The sequence below is a fragment of the Macaca fascicularis genome, chromosome 6 (assembly GCF_037993035.2).
Source record: "Macaca fascicularis isolate 582-1 chromosome 6, T2T-MFA8v1.1".
Classification (NCBI taxonomy): Eukaryota; Metazoa; Chordata; class Mammalia; order Primates; family Cercopithecidae; genus Macaca; species Macaca fascicularis.
The window spans coordinates 10,425,607-10,443,165 of record NC_088380.1 but is presented as its reverse complement, the minus strand read 5'-3'; the positions used below and the strand labels follow the sequence as shown (position 1 = coordinate 10,443,165).

Genomic DNA, 17,559 nt, shown 5'->3' with positions numbered 1-17,559 from the left:
TCATTCAGTACTTGGGTGAGGTCCCAATCACCAGGTCGCTGGACCACAGGGCGAGACCTTGTCTGGTTGCTCTCCACTGTGTCCTCTGCACCCGATACTGTGCTAAGCGCAGGGGAACACTCAGCATTTGTTTGGTGAATGCATATTTTAAAAATACATTTGAAGCAGAGTGCCATGCCTCTTTTAGGACATTAAAATATGGATTTTCCATTGTACATTTGTATTGTCTGAGTACTTATTTGAGGTCCCATTTATCATCTGATACAACTTTCATCATTTAATTTAATCTGTACTTCCACACAGTGACTCACACAAGGTCAGAAAGATATCAAACTGCTCAGGTCCCACCTATTGATCATAACTTACCAGAATAGAAATGTATTTTGGGGAGCTTTCTATTTGAGGTGGAAGGGATCTTTGACAGCACAAAGTCCGCCAGGTAGCCTTAAGCAATAGTTTGAAATAGTTGAATGCTTTTTAGGAATCTCGTTCTTTCTGAGCTGATCGGGAGCTTTCAGATCACTTCTTAGTGATCTGACACCTTGTTAGTTTGAGCCATGGGCAAATTGCGTGAACATCATCTTCTGAAAGTCTCAAGGCCAGCCTCGGAAAACAGGAGTTCAGTAATTTTAACATTATCTTAAAATGTAACACTAAGTGTGCCAGGCCCACGATCTAGCATTTGCTTGCTGGATTTGGGGGTCAGTCTTCTCCCTGTGGGAGCACTAGCCGCTGTTTAGATGTCTAGACTAGCTGCTGTTTCCAAGTAGTCCAGGATGTTCCACTGATGCCATCTCTTCTGAATTCTCAGAGCACTGTGTGTGTCCCAGGTCCCCTAACCAGGTGTGCACCGCGGCCACTAGCCGGCTCCTGAAGATCCTGTTGTGTGAGGTTTGGTGTACTTGGGCTTCAGTATATATATATATCTCAAGCCTCCTAAGTGATTCTTAATTACACAGGAAATTGAGAACAACTGAGGTATAATTATATTGCGTTGTGTTATTCTTAGCTATTGTTTCTTGTGTTTTAGTAATAAATTTTACACCAGTTTTATAATCTTCTGATGCAGATAGTATATCTTGATTTTCTTTGTATTCCTCCTAGTCTTTGTGACGGGCCTGTAACAGGCACTCAGCAGATGCCTGTGAACTGATAATTGAAAAGTCTTAAAATCACTTAAAGTATTTTCTTTTGCTGAAAGAAATTCTGCCTTTCTTGTGGGTCCTGGGTCTTTGTTCCTTTGTCAAGTGTTCCTTTTGATTTTTTTTTTGCTACTTCAGGGTTCCTGTTCCTAGTCTCCATATTATCTAATGACACCCACAGGTACCAATGGACTTTCACAGGTATTGCTTGGCTTATTTTAGGTGGGCTTGAGTATTACCTCTTGGGGTAATAAGTAGTTGGCCCCTATAGCCAAGGAGCTAGGACAGAGATCATCTGTCTTTCAAGCTGTGCATTGACCACAGCTCCATCCCTGTATCCTGGAGACAGGCAGAGTTAGGAGAGGTGGTAAGCTGCGCCAGTGCTGCTTGGATATTCCCTTTCTCCCATGGTTCAGTTAGGAGCAGGTCAGGCTGTGGTCTGTAACTGTGGTAGGATATGCTGTTCCTTCCCACAACAACCTTGGTGGTTTCTACGCTGGTGGCTGTGCCTTGGTTGCGAATTTTCCTTCAGGTGACTCTTGCTAGACATGGCATGGACTCCTACAATTTACCAATGAAGGGCACAGAATTTACCCCAGGACAGCCATTAGCCTTCCCTTACCTGTCTCCAAATTGGGTGCCAGGGAAGGTAGCATTCCAAGCATGTTCTTAGCCCACTCTGAAGGAAAGCAACTCTCTACTCTGCTCACTATGGTTACATTTATCCCAGCACAAAGCAAGAAGAAGCATATGTTTAAGTAGCCTTGGGAAAGGGTTTGTTTACTAAGCTACCCAATATTCAATAAGCCATCTAAGTGACAATTAGTAGCATAAACAGTTCCTCTGGCATAAAGTTAATTTTGCTGTGAACTTTTGTAATAATGATATACCATATGTTTGAGTCCCCTCTTAGATTAAGTCATGACTGGAGAACATCCGATGAGGGTACAGGAAGCAGGTGGATCCAAGAGGAGGAAGACTGTGTGGCCCTAGATTCTGCAGGACGTGAAGCCAAAGGAAATGTTAAACAATTTTTTTTTTTTTTGGTGGGAAAGAGATGGGGTGGGTTAGAAGAATAAGTTAATCATACTGTCTACCAGAATCTAAAGGGACTGAGTAGAAAGGCAGAATGTATTTATAAGGCATGATATAGAAATTGAGCCTCCAAGGAAGTTAGTTTTAGAATGGAGTGTCCACCTGAAAAGACCACTCAAGATGCAGGAATAGGGCATATGGATTATAGAGCATGTGGTCTTCCTCATGGCTGAGAGGCAGATTTGCAGTCTTTCAAGTGCTTTTATGTACATATTTGCAGTTGATCTTCCCAACACACCAGTAAGATAGTTGGAGTGGGTGGTATTGTTCTGTGCACTTAGGTTTTGTTGTAGAACAATCCATCCTGAGTTATTGATTTTCATGGATGGCTTAGCTGGGTGGCTGTAATGATCTCTGCTGCATTTGCTGGTGTGGAATGAGAGTTGACTGGATTTGGCTGGAGAGTCTCAGCTGGGAGACTCATCTTTGCTCTACGTGTCTCTCTTCCTTCTCAGGGCTCAGGCAGCTGACCCAGGGTTGTCTTTCCAATGGCAATGGCAGAGGCTCAAGAAAGCAAGCAGAAACCTGCAAGGACTCAGCCTAGGCTGGGAACTGGGGCGTTGTTTCTGTTGTATTCTATTGACCAAAATCACGTGGCTGAGCCTAGGGTCAGAGTAGGGGACATTACCAAGTTACTTGTTAAAGGGTGAGCATACAAGAGGGGTAAAGAAAGGGGTCATCATTGCATCAACTTTAGCACCTTATTTCACAAGTACAGAAGCAAAGCTTAGAGATGAAGTGACTTTTTCAGGATGTACAGTTCCTTGGTGGCCACGCTGGGAGAATAACCCATGTCACCATCTATCTAATGTGTTATTTCCCATTACAATTATACCCATATGAGAACAGTGGGTTAGTTGTAGTTCTGTTACAGTGCCTGGTGATGTCTGGTAAGCATTTTGAATAAATTCTCTGGAAAACAGATTCGAATTTAAAAAAAGCTTTGGCTGTCAAAATCTGATTTCTTGGTTGAATAAAATGGCTTTGTTACTCAGATCCTTTGGGTCTAAATTTATTTTACATGAATTTAGTTACAAAATTGATTACAATTCCCCTTCCATTTGGTGCTGTGGGTGGTATAATTGGAAGTTTAGAAAAGACAGAAATGGCTTTAAATGATTCACGTACCCACCTAAAATTTGCAGAAGGGTAAAAAATATAGGAGACGTTAGGTAAAAGAGGTTGCATTAGACTCTTTTTTTTAGGTTTCACTATCTTGAGTCTTTCTAACATCAATGCCCAGTGGGCCTTTTTATCAGTTTATGTTGGAAAACAATCTCAAAGGACTTCATCCGCTTGTCATCCTTCTCCCTTTTGCAATTGGCGGCACACATGGCTGCGGGAGAACTGGGAGGCTTTGGGCTATTGTTGCCATATGCCAATCAAGATGAATCCCACTTGTCTCTCTCTGACTCTTGCTGTCAGTAATGGAGATATCAGTATGTTCGAGTTTCAGTTTGTTGTCAAATGTTTTTCACTTGCTCAAAACCTATTAGCATCTCCACTCTGGAGGAACGCCTTTGGGGACTTGGGCCAAATAGTTGGCAGCAAAACATTCTGAGCACCCAGGATGTAACCTGGACCAAGCATTCCATTTTTATGGCTCAAAGATATAAGAAATGCGTTTGGAAAGTTTGGCTTGAATGTGAACCTTAACCTCATTGGGAGGGACCAGGCTAGAGGAAGTGACTGGAGATAAGGACATCTGTGGCCCTTGGGTGTTGTGGGTCGAGGCGGCTAGGAAAGGATGGCTCCTTGGCAAAGCGTCATGACAAGGCTGTTGGCTTCTGGACTTTATGCTTCCATGGTGCACTGGAAAATGGATTTTTTCAGTGGTGAAACTCTAGTACCAACAATGGTCAATCATTTGCTGGCACCAGGGGCCTGTGAGTCCACTTGTCCATTTCCACATGGTCCTTTATAGTCCACTGCTGCTCTAGTGCTACCTGGCTAGAAATGCCATGGCTGGAAATGTGGAGAAGCGGGGGCGGGGCGGTGTTTTGCGCAAGCTTGAGTTTGCAGTTGAATTCTAAGCTTTCCCTTCTCCTGTCCTCACACCTTATTTTCCATGCTGCCTCTCCCATCTCCTGACTGGAAGCTTGTGGTCTTGTGTCTGTTCTTTCCCTTGGGCTTAATGCCCTGGTTTTTTTCCTGACCATGAACTCACCGCCTCCTGACCATGACTCTGACTGTTCATCACCACCTCTGCTGCCTGTGGCTACCTTGAATACTCACCCCCACCTAGACCGGGGGGACTCTCCCGATTTAAGGAATATAGTTTCACTGAACCCTAATGTGCTCAGGCCTGGTGAGGGGGAACTAGACATCTTTGGTCTTTCTGGTGTCCACGTAGGGTTTTCTTCTTACTCTTGAGACATCTGCATCAGCAGAGGCCATCCTAGAGCCTGTAACATAAGCCTTCTTTCCTACCTCTCAGAACCCTCCCTGGCATTTTTGCTTTCTACATACACCCTGTTGCCTATACCCATGGTCTCCCAAACATCTGTTTCATAGAACTGATCACACGGCATTGTGATTGTCTATCTTCAGCACCAGACGCAAACCCCTTCAAGTCCTTGATTATAGCTTAATCACAACAGCATCATTTTCTGAATGCTCTTAATGGACTCTGAAGGTTAATTTTATGTGTCAACTTGACTGGGCCGTGGTACCCGGATATTTGATCAAATAAGTCTGGATGTTGCTGTAAAGCTGTCTTTTAGATGTGATTAACATTTAAATCAGTAGACTTAGATTAAAGCAGATTGCCCTCCATAATGTGGATGGGCTTCATCCAATCAGCTGAAGATCTTGAGAAAACACAGACCTCCCAGAGGAAGAGGGAATCTGTCACCAGACTGCCTTCAGACTCAAGCTGCCAGATCAGCTCTTTCCTGGATCTCCAGCCTCCCACCCTATCCTGCGGATTTTAGACTAGCCAGCTCCCACAATTGTATCATCTAGTTCCTTAAAATAAATCTCTCTCTGTATACATATTTGTACGTATAGTCTATTGGTTCTGTTTCTCTGCAGAACCCTGACTAATATATGGTCAAATCACTGTACTAAAAGCAATACGTATTATCTCAGTTAACCCTCAGGTGACAGCCTCCTAAAGAGTGTATCATTATTCTTACTTGATAAGTGGATAAACTGAGTCATAGAACAGGTGAAGAACTTGCCCAAGATCACATAGCTGGTAAGTGGCAGAAATGGGACTTACACTGGACGTGATTCCTGCTAAAGCCAGTGATCTTAACCCATGAGTCCTCCTCCTTGGCATCTCCATGGCTGGTCCAGCACCTGGAATCTAATATTAATAGCAGGCTGGTAAATATGTAAGTGAGTGAATAAAGTCACAGACTTCCCTCTATTTTATCACTTCTTCATCTTATGGAAAATAAACATTGTACAGGGAGTATATAAGAGCTAAGACTTTTATAGCATATGCAAATCTATAAAATATTGATCTCAAAATGTTATGTCTTCATTGAGGTAAAGTGATAAAAATCGACCTGGAGAAGTCTTATAACTCGGTTGAGATTTGTTGAGCAGTAGCTTTGTTACTGTTTTTAGGATCTTATGGGGGACTTTACTTCTGTCTTCCATCTCAACTCTAGTGGACATGGTGGACTGGAACTCAACGTGTATTCCAGCTTCTTTCCATTAGATAATGAGCTTTCCTGTACCGCAGAGTCTAGAGGCTAAATGTCACATTACCAGTCTCCCTTGCAACTGTGGTTATGAATGTGAATTGGGTTCTAGCCTTCAGAGGCAGCTTGCTGAGATTTGGAAGTGCAGGTTCAGAGGGACCCTCATTCTTCTGCTTTGGCTGTTGCTGCTGTCAAGTAGGGTCATGGAGATGACAGGGTTTAGCTGCTGGATGGTGCGGACTTCACAGCAGTGTTGGCAGCCAGTGCAGTGTTTGGGCATCGCTCGTTTGAAGGCAGAGGAGCTCAGCATTGTGATTTCTGTCCCCAGCTTGGAGCAGGAGGAGCCAATATTCCCTGTGGCGAGTTGTACTAGGGCTGGACTTTTAACTCCTGTATTTCTAACTGGCCTCTGAGGGTCAGTTTGGCTCCTGGTTCCGGGAGTTATTCCTGGAGGCCCAGCTCTCTCTTCCAACCCTTCTGACAATTTTATAGGTACTTAGTTCCCTGCGTTGTCTTGTTCTGCTTAAAATAGCTAGAGTGGTTTCTGCTTCCTGTATATGAGCCTCGACTGATATCGCTGCTTTAATAACTGTAGAAATGTGGAGTTGATCCATCGGTTGGCTTATTAGTGCATTTTCTACTTCTTGCTTCTATAATACATACGCTCAGGTTTGTCTGTGGTCATTTTCCATGCTCATTGGAGAGAGTTGGGAAAGGGAGGAAACCCTCCAAGAGAAGGTTTACCAAAGTGAATTCCTGAATTTGGAACGACCACATGAAAGAGAAGGACAAAGATGGTGCCAGGTCCTTTCTTGGGGATGTATTCTCTGAGTTTCACGGTTACTGCTTACTTCTGTCTTGAAACCTTATTTTCTATCATCCTTTATTTCTGAATGTCTGCATATTTTCTTTTAAGTCTGCCGATCTGGAGTTTTCTGCTATGTAAATATTTCTGTGTAAGCCCCTCATTGCTAACTTCTAAGTCCAGGAAAATTGTCCCTATGCCAAAATCATGGCTTTTTCTTTTGTGCCATTTAATTCCAGGACAGTGTAGATATGATTTTACCAATTTTATGTTTGTCACTTGTCAGTTAATAAGGAGCAGAAAAGTCATTTTGGAGTTAAATTAAGAATGTCATGGGATTTGCTTAAAACTATGAAATTTTAGTTCCAAAAGGGACTTTGGTTTTCATGTGGAATTTTTCTCTTCACTTTATTTATTTTATTTTATTTATTTATTTTCAGAGACAGGGTCTTGCTCTGTTACCTGGCTGGAGTGCGGTGGCACATCATGGATCACTGTAGCTTCAACTCTTTGGCTCACGTGATCCTCCTGCCTCAACCTCCCGAGTGGCTGGGACCCCAGGCATGCACCACCATGTCCAGCTGATTTTTTAATAATTATTATTTTTTTGTAGAGATGGAGTCTCCCTATGTTGCCCAGGCTGGTCTTGAACTCCTAGGCTCAAGTGATCCTCCTGCCTTGGCCTCCCACAGTGCTGGGATTACAGGTGTGAGCTATTGTGCCTGGCCCTTTCTCCCCATTTTAAACATGAGTAAACTGAGGGCCAGGGAGATGTACAGGAAAATGTTCTCAAGCACACAGGGTGACTGTGGCAGAAACAGGCTCAGAGCAGAGTCACGACTTTGGGAGGTGTTCTTTCTGCGTGGCTGAACTCACGGAAAAGGCTTTGTCGAACTTACTGACTTATTGTAGGTTTGAGACTATGCACATGATAAGCGTAAACTGTGTTTTTTCCCTCTCTGTTTTTACTGTGTGCACATTTATTTATCAAGAGATTTTCTAAATACAAATGTATTTTTCTAATGATAGGAAATGGCATGTTTGGATTCTTTTTAAGGACCACTACAATGCTAAATTGTCTTTAGTGCATGAACACTTGCTAAATATTTAATATAAATAATTCATTTTTAACCATTGATTTTTTGGGCTGATATTAATTATCATCATAATTTATTTAAAGAGCACGAGAGACATCTAAGATAGTTTAAGGGAAGTCAGAGGTCATGCTACAGGGTCAAGGGCAAATTGGCTTCAGTTCCTTTGGTTATGTCCTGAATGTGCCAGGTGGTGAAACTGAGTTACCAGGAGGAAGCCGCATTTCAAGTGAGTGACCACTGAGGCATGGGCAGCTTGCTAAGGGTTCAGCTGACTTTGTTGAATTTTTAGAAAATGAGAGTTTAATGAATTCCAGATGAAGAGATTATTCACTCTGCAATGTTTTAAATCCTCTTTACGAAGCACGCAGAACAGCACTGTATTCGATCAAGACTTCGGTAGCAGCTTGCTGATAAGGCTGTTTTCCAGTGTTGAGATGTGAAGGATATTTGGATAGAAAGGATAGACTTAGGCTGGAGAGTCAGAATTTCATGTACAACGTGGCCATCTTGTTGTCCCCTCCTTTCAACAGAGGGCCACACATGCCAATCCTGTTGGCTACAATCAGTCTTGCATGAGGTGTTACAGGGGATGCCAAGAGGACAGAACCCTGTTTTCAAGGAGGATTTTCTTCTTTTGGGGTGACAAGACTACTTGTACATGGCTCCGGCAAAGAAAAACCATGTGATAACGGATGGTGATGACTGCAAGGGGCAGTGAAGAGGGTCAGAGAAGGGAGGGGGGCCAGTGAGGGCCAGTGGTTCTCACATCTCATGGCTCACCATCTGGAAATACTTCTGATTGTCACAACTTGCAGGGAGGCTTGTGCTGCTGGTATTGAAGGATGCTGTTAAACATCCTGCAATGCACAGGACAGGCTTCCAAAACAAACAATTGTCCTGCTCAAAATACCGATGGTGCTAGGCTGGAGAGACCCTCGTGTGGGCTGAAGTAACGTGTCAGGCTTTATGGAGGAGGTGAGATTTAATCTCCCTTTTCATTCATTCCTTCTTCTATTTGTTCAATATTTATTTAGTGCCTACTCTTAGCCAGTGTCTGTTTTGTCCCGGAGATATAGTAGGGAATGAATCAAAGTAGCTCTGTGGCCAAAGTAGTTCTTAGGTTTAGTGTGAAAAAAATACAGTTCGGGAAAAAATTAAGGTATGATGATTATGTTGATGGGGGAGCAAAGGTGCCCAGGGAACCCACCACAGGAAGACCCATCTCAGCCATGAGGTCAGGAAGGTTCTTCCAAAGTGAAATATTTCTTCAACCACAACCGGAGGCGTAGTGGGAGATGGTCACATGGGGGCACCTGAATGAGTGTGTGTCAGGAGACGGGGTGCAGAGCGAGCAGCATTGTTTGAGGCAGATGGAGCAGCTTGTGTAAAATTTGGAGGAGAGTGAGAGGGTAGTGGGGTGTGGTCCTGCACATCAGAGATGCCAGGAGGAGAGCAGAGAGATGAGGCTACAGAAGTAGACAGGGCCCTCTACTGGGAGTGCCTGAGTTAGTTAAGAGTTCAGATTTCATCCTAAAGACCCTAAAAAATATTGAAGACTTTAAAAGTCTTAAAGCAGTGGAGTGACAGATCAGATTTAAGTTCTGGGAAGTTCAGTCCAGCTGCAGCGTTGAGGTGAGATTGGAGGAAAACCAACTAGGGCATGGAGGTCATTGAGGCTGATGGGCTGGGAGGGGCAAGAGAGGCCTTCGGAGCAGCGTGGTGAGGATGGCAGTGGCCAAAGCAAACCCATATGCTGAAGAGGCAGAATGCAGGGCACTTACTTGAAGCGAAATAGGAGGGAGGTGGCAAGGAAGATGTTCACATTTTTGCCTGGGCAAGTCAAACGTTTTGGGTACCATTTCCACGGTGCACTAGACAGCGTGCTGGCTTCTTCAGTAGCAGCTGGAAGAATGTGAATAATATTGCAGAATGATGTTGAGTACCATTTTGGACACAGAGTTTGCGCTTCCTGAGGGACATTCACTCAGATTTGTTTACTGACCCCAAGAGATGATTGTTTGAGAGTCACGGTTGATAAGGCTGTGTAGGGGAGGCAGAAGAGAAGAGCTCTGAGAAACAAAATGTTCAAGGACAGGTTTGCAGGAGGAGCTTCCAGAGGAGGGGCTGGAGTGGCAGAAGCCAAACCAGAGGGAGGTGGCATCCAAGAAAATAAGAGTAAGTTGGAGAAAGAGGGAGTGAGATGCACTGTCCTGCCACTGGCTGTTGTTCAGGATAATGACTCCAAACCTTCCATGCCTGTGAGGACATGAAGGTCCCTGGTGATCTTGAATGAGCCGTCCAAATGGAGCATTGGATGTGGAAGCCAGGCTGGACGGGATCAAGGAGAAGAGGGGAGCAGAGGGCAGAAATGGGTGCTAAAGCAGCTGTAGCCGGAGGTCTGTTCAAGTCACTTAACAGCTGTTATAGCAATGGGCACGTGCCCGGTGGGATGGCTGCAGGCAGGGAGAGCTGATACCAGACCTGGCTGTAGTTCTGATGGACACAATTTCCAAAATAAAAGAGGACAGCTTAAAAAAAATTTTTAAAAACATATAGTGTAGGGAAAAAGAAAAGATAGAAACTCTGGAACATGTGGTTACCAAGTGGTGGTTCATTTGGCGTAGTAGATACAGGCAGGAGGGACCAAGATAATGTCAAGGTCATTGAAGGGTGAACTCAAGTCATGTTTCTTAATAGTCACACCGTTGACATGCTGGTATTTATACCTGTAATGTAATTTGGAGCACTTCTGCTGGAATTTATTAGCTAACAGAAGTAAATGCACTGGAAAGATGAATCTTTCTATATATTTTAGATAGTGTATACATTTTACCTAGCAAGGCACTTCCGTTAGCACAAAAAATAACGGCCTTTTTCAACAAGATGACTGTCACAAAGAAAAAGGTGTAGATAGTCAAATGATTTATTTCCCCATCCATGTTTGAGTTTATTCATGGGGAAATTCACCTTGTGAACTAATAATTTTCTGGGCTAAGAAAAATCAGCAGGTATTTTTCTTTTTAGGAAATGCTTCTTTTGTATTTTTATTTTATTTTATTTTTTAGAATGGGCTTTCTTAGGCTTAAAAAATCATCTAAGTCTATGGCTTTGATATCAAGGAAAAGGCTTCTTTCAATTGCTTTAACCTTTGTGAAAAGGTGACCTATAGAGATAAATGTTCTCATGCTGAGAATCAGGACTGTCTTTAGTATGTAGAGTAATATAGGCAGAACAGGAAACAGACCACTTTCTTGAAGTGGTTTAAGAAAAATTCAAGATCCCGGACTGAGGAAAGGAACGTTTTTGGAAAGGTCAGGCTTAAGACCCGTACCCTAGGCAATCAAATATAAATAAATAAATAAACAAACAAATAAATAAAATAAACCTCACTCTCATGGCAGGTTGTGGATGATACCAGAACAGAGGGTGGACCAGGCCAGAACCAGGAACGCAGGAACTAGCTAAGAAGGAGGATTCTGGTAGGTTATTATTATTTTTCTTTTGGGCAAAAAAAGGGTCAAATTCTTGGAGACCAGGGAAGGCAGTGGGGTGTGGACTGGCTTTTTGGCCTCAGTGGGCAGGGCTCAGCTTGTGGGAGGTCAGAGGAGTTCGAGTAGAGCCCACATACTTGGGGGTCTCTCAATTTCTGGTTGGAGGTACAAGTAGCCCCATCCCCTGCCTCCCTCACCTTCCATTCACCCGTGGTCCTCCGGAGTCCTCCATTGGGTCCTCAGTAATGATGCTCAAGGACCTCTGCTCAGATCAGCAGGTGGCCCCTTCTTCCTGTGCCTCTGGCCACCTTGTGCTGCTTCTCCCTTCTGTTGCTTCTTCCCTGCTCCCGGCCCTCTGCTCACCTCCCACAGCTTCTTGCCATCTCTCCACCACCTGCCGCCACCCTGAGGGCTTAGCAGCTCATTCCTTTTCTTGACCCTGACTTGGGCTCATACTCATTTTCTGCTCTCAGTCTACCTCTTCTTGACTTTCATAACTCACCTGTACCTCCTGGACTCGGACATTGGCCATGAGGAATTTCTAGAGTTTTATCATTCCTGCTCACATGCCAGCACCTTGAAATGGTATTAATTATGAAAACAGGTTTTGTCCATTCCAGGTGGCATGTCTAGTCCAGAAGGAGTATCATGAATTCCCAAATGTCTCTTATCCTACAGAGAAGGAATCTCTGGCAGGCGAGGATGTGAGCAGGGAGGAGGATTTGGCGCTCAGGGCTTTGTGACAGGTCCTGTACACACATCACATCCAGAGCAGCTTACCTCTTGGGGTAGAGACTATAACATCTTCCTGCTTACCCGTGGGTTCCCCGCTTACCTGTGGGATCCCCCACATTTCCCAGGCTTCCTTACAGGCAGGATGAGTGATGGGGCGCGCCAGAAGTGTGGGCAAAAGTGATTAAGCCCAGCTCTTAAAACCGTCCCGAGTGACCCTCTCGTCCTCTCTTCTCTGGCTGTGGCAACCTCACCTGACACTTGCCCCAGATGGTACCTATGGCTGCAGGATGCAGGAGCACCGCTGGCCCACCAGACTCCATGAACAAAGAGGCTTCTTGCTGTTCCGCTGCTGCACCGAGTCTGAGCTTTCTTGCTGTGGCAACGAGCATCGCTGAGCTCTAACTGAGCTCATGTCTTTTGAGATTATTTTCAGAGAATCTAAACAGAGGAAGTGCATTTTCCTCCTGATCAACTGACATGCACGTTATGCACGTTCAGCTCTGCACTTCTGCTCAGGATTTGGGATTTGGAAAAATGCTCAAATGACAGAGATGTCCTCACCTGTGTCCCTACCCCATGTCATAGTCTTCTGAGCCTGTTGAACAGTTGGCATTACTGAGCACTTTACAGAGGCTGAACAGAGCAGCAGTTTCTGTTTTCCATGAGCTCTTGGTCTCAGGTTTCTGGCAGATGGTGGCCAGGGTTTCTCAGGCGAATGTTCTTGGACGAATGCACGATGCTGACTCTCTGGAACCCTCATTTGGTGACACATGCTATTTTCATGAAATGGTACGTTTATATACACACTTCCCAGTATAAGGAGAGCAGGTCAGGATGGAGTCAAAGACAGGTTCTTCAATATAAAGGGGCCACCCAGGGGATTTGGTTAAAGTCCAGGAAATCCCGAAGCTGGATTTTGGTGAAGACCCATGCTGCCCTTCTCCAAACCAGGGACCTGGAAGTCTGAATTCAGATACTCCTATTTGCCTCTAATGGGGATTTTGGATTATATTTGCTGTGGGGAGAGAAAAAGAACTTATTTCATGTTGGCCACTTAATGTTCAGGGCAAACAGGGAGAAACAACTACTTACTTGAATCTTTTCTCTTCCTGTCCACCTCCTCATGGTATGACCTTGACTGTGATCTCCTGACCTTGGTGGCTTTTGCCTGCTACTCCGTGGGGGTAGCTACAGCTGTCTTTAGCCTGAGAGGCTACTACGGAGCAGAGGAAACTTGTGTTGCATCTTCCTTTCTAAAGCTTAAGGCATGGGCACACTGAAAAAGTCAATTGGTCACGTACCCAAGCCAATTTGGTCACGTACACAACTTGGTTTCTTTTTGGTAGGTTCAAGAAGCAGCTAAGGAAGTTTGAAGCAGGTGAAGGCTGGCTCGTCCCTTGACTCTTTGCTCCTCAATTTTTATGACAGCAACTCTCAAAGCAGCTTCAACCACAAAAAAACACTTATTAAAGGAGCATTAATTTGCTGGCAGGCCCCAAAGTGCTCATCAACCTGTGCTGTAAGCTTAATGAAGTCCAGCTCCTTGTCTCTTAGGTGCTCAGAGTTCCGCTGAACAGAGGGAGCCAGAAGGCAGTGCCAAGGCTGTGAAAGCAGATCCTGTCACCCCTAGAGCTGGCATCAGGCATACAAGATCCTCCAAGTTTAAGGACCTAAAGTCCTTATATAGTAGCCTATTAGGCTATTTTAGAAGGCTATATAACACATCTCCACCAAGGAAAAGGGTCTGGGCATCATTAGATTCTTCTTGCAAAGGGTAGGGAAGATTTCTTGAATATTTTAACGAATCCTTATGCTACGGTTTGACTGTTGATGTCTTCTCCCCGGAATTAACATGTCGAAACCTGATCTCAAATGCAGTAGGAGCAACAGGTGGGGCCCTTGGGAAGTGATGAGGTCCTGAGGGTGGAGCTCTCATGGATGGGAGGCATGCTCTTATAAAAGAGGCCTGAGGAAGCTATTTGACCTTTTCTGTAGCAACCGATTATGCCAGACAGGCCCTCACCAGACACTGAATCTGCCAGCATCTTGATCTTGAACTTCCCAGCCTCTAGAACTGTGAGCAATAAATTTCTGTTGTTTATAAATTACCCAGTCTAAGGTATGTTGTTATGGTAGTCAAAATGGACTAACACACCATATGGTTCGAATATCTTTAATGTCACCAATTATAGCTCATTTCTGATGTTTCTGATATGAAACCATTTTTGATATTCAAGAAAGCTTTTTAAATAACAAGAGTGCTCATAGTAGCTGCCCCATGTCTGGGCTCCTGACTGGAACTTCAGGGTCTACACGGGCTCTGAATTCTCAGTGAGGACGCCTGCAGCACACTTCATATGACACTGTATATCTGGAGTATTTAAAAGTAAGTCTAGACAAGGCAGTTAACAAAAGATGGTAAAGGGTGAGTGGAGGCTCTGCCTGCAGCTCCCTTTGCTGCTGTAGGTGACCTCAGGGCTAACAGCAGCAGCTGTTATGTGGGGCACATCACTGTTCCAAGTACCTTATGCTAATAAGACCCCTTTTCTGGGTTGTCTCATCTACTCCTCGTAATAATCCAGTGGAGCTGTCTTCTTAGCCCCATCTTTCAGATAAGGAAACTGTGGCCCCAAGAAGTTCTAAATTTTCTCAAGGTCGATAGCTAGTGAGTGCAGAGATATTGACTTCAGTGGTCCAATGATAAGCCAGTGTGAAAGGTCTTGGCATAGGAGCCTCAGTTACCCAGCTAACCAGAGACAGTCTGTCGAAGTGGCTATATGTATGTTGGATTTAGACTGTCTACAGCTGTCCAAAACTGTTGTCTGGGCTTGTCCTTCATAGCAGCCCCCAACTGACCATCCCAGAGCTGTGACAGGGTGCTGCCTGAGCAGTGGATCTTTCTTCAGGTTTGTCTGTAGAGGCCTCCCTTGCCTGCTTAGACAACAGGATTTGGCCTTGCCATGTTTTCCTGGGGGCTCTCATCCCCTGGGTCACTTTTATAGATCCTGAGCAAGTCTTCATTTCTTACGGGCTTTACCCTTCTTCTCTAGGCCATAGCCATTTGTACCAATGCAATTTACTAGTGAATTTGATAACCTTCAGTTCACCAAAATTTTCGTATCAGCACATGTGGAGTGACCATATTGGTAGGGACAGTGTAGCATGGGGCCTGGACACCCAGGCCCTGGGACCAGCTGAGTCCCGCTCTGGCTTGGCCACTTCCTGGCTATGTGACTGCTGAGCCAATTATTCCAACTCTCTCTGCTTCCATTTATTTATGTTGGAATGGGGGCAAGATAGTTCTTGCTTACAGAGTTGTTGGAGGATTAAATGCATTGATCTATGTGAGTATTTGCTCCCCAGCCAACTCAACTGAATGGATTTAGGGGGATATTTAAAGAATAAACTTCTATTCTTGAGTTCTTTTTTGCTGACCCAATGTGATTTGCTGGTTTAACACCACAGGCCAGTGTGGGAGATATTCCTTCAATTGCAGAGGATTTTGGGATGGTGGATGGATGGGAAGAGCCCACTGAAAGTGTCATGAAGAGATGCCTCCACAAGAAGCAGCAAATGTTGCCATGAATTTTCAGGCCACCGGTGGCTGACTTAGTTATCATCATCTTTATGTGAGTTTTACCTTGCTAAGTACCATTCATCAATTTTTGAATATCTAAGGTATTTGAGGTCGTTCATTCAAGGCAAAATGCTGAAAGTAAAAGCGAAATCAAGAACCCAGGGGCTTTGAAGGCTTTTCTCAACTCGCGGCCACATTCTGCCTTTAAAAGCACTGACTTGACTTTTACAAGAGCCTGTAGAATAATCTAACAGAAAATGGAAGCCAAGAGCACAGCGATTCCCTTAAATATTTCATATTGCATTTGGATGTGCATTTTTCAAAGATCATTTCCTTGACATTTTCTGGGGGTATATTTCTTGGGAAATAAAATAACTATGTTTGGTTGATGCTCATACCAATTTATTTAGAGCTATAAATAAGATAGAGATGCCTCCTGTCATTTGTACTAGAAAATATAAGGATCAGAGGAATATTTTAGGAGGACAGGGCAAAGGATTAATAATACTCTTCAGAATATGCTGACGTTGCTGATGCTTTAAGCTGTTTTAGCTGATCCTCATATGGTTTACTACCAAGAATTGAGAGAAACTGTGGTCAAAGCACAGGCCAGAGAAGAACCACAATACCCCAGACCTCACAATTCATTAGGGGCAGGAGAGTGACATAATTGGATTTTCTAGCTTTCTAGTCTGTGCACGTCACACAACCTCTCCAAATAATCATGTCGATTATCTGGTAGCCTGATCACTCTGAGTGCTTCCCTGAGGCCAGCAATGACCCTTAAAAGGTAAGAAATTCACTTATTTCAATTGGAGACTGATGTATGTATGCAAAGCTCCCAAAAGGAAAATGAGAGGAACTTACTTACTGCAATCCCCCGAGAATGAATCTATTCATGCGATGAATCTGTTGAATCATTGCATTGCTGCTGTGGGGCATATGATGGAAATGGCTTTCTGGAGAGTGTGGTTGGGGAAAGACGGATGTGTAGGTGCAGATAGCAAAGCCATAGGGCAAAGTATGTGACTTCAGGGCAAGTGACATCAGACCCTAGAAAGTTACTGGAAGTTCAGAGAAGAGGCCCCTCCATCCAAGTCTGGATTGAACTGGAAAGGATTTGGAAAGGTGAAGGGACACAGCAGGGCACAGAGGATGGGAAGATGTCACCTGGGTATGGAGGAGGAAGGTCAGATATCTGTGGCAATAGCAGAAGCAGGGGCAGGGACAAAGGAAAGCACTTTCAAATGTTAGAACAACCTAAATGTCCACCGATGGATGAAGGGATACAGAAAATATAGTATGACTGGGTGGGGTGGCTCAGGCCTGTAATCCCAGCACTTTGGGAGGCTGAGGTGGGCAGATCACTGGAGGCCAGGAGTTCGAGACAGGCCTGGCCAACATGGAGAAACCCTGTCTCTACTAAAAATACAAAAATTAGCTGGGCATGGTGGTGCATGCCTGTAATCCTAGCTCCTTGGGAAGCTGAGGCAGGAATATCGCTTGAACCCGGGTGGCGGAGGTTGCAGTGAGCTGAGATCGCGCCACTGCACTCCAGCCTGGGTGACAGGGTGAGAGTTTGTCTCAAAAAAAGAAATGTAGTATGTATACACAACAGAATATTATTCAGTCTTTTGAAAAGGGGAAATACTACCGTGACAACATGGATGAATCTGAAGGGCATTAGGTTAAGTGCAATAAAGCAGGCACAGAAAGGCAAATGCCGCATGATCTCACTTACGTGTGGGAGCTAAAATAGTGAAACTCACAGAAGCTGAGAGTGGAAGGGTGGTTGCGGGGGCTGGGACTAGGGGAAATGGGGAGATGTTGCTCAAAGGGTACAAAGTTTCGTTTCTGCGGGATGAATCAATTCTGGAGATCTAAGATACAGCAGCATGACTATAGTTAACAATGCTGAAATACTTGAGATTTGCTAAGAAGGCGGGCACTGAGCACGGAACAGC

At 44.4% G+C, this 17,559-nt stretch overlaps 1 protein-coding gene across 1 annotated transcript in view; it reads left to right on the top strand.

Annotated features, from left to right (window-relative positions):
- The first annotated feature begins 15,517 nt into the window (after window positions 1-15,517).
- TAS2R1 (taste 2 receptor member 1) overlaps window positions 15,518-17,559 on the top strand; it is a 447,804-nt gene continuing 445,762 nt past the window's right edge. Inside the window, exon 1 of the mRNA XM_065546093.2 lies at window positions 15,518-15,647. The gene's annotated coding sequence lies outside the window, so the exon portion shown is untranslated. The remainder of the gene's footprint in view (window positions 15,648-17,559) is intronic.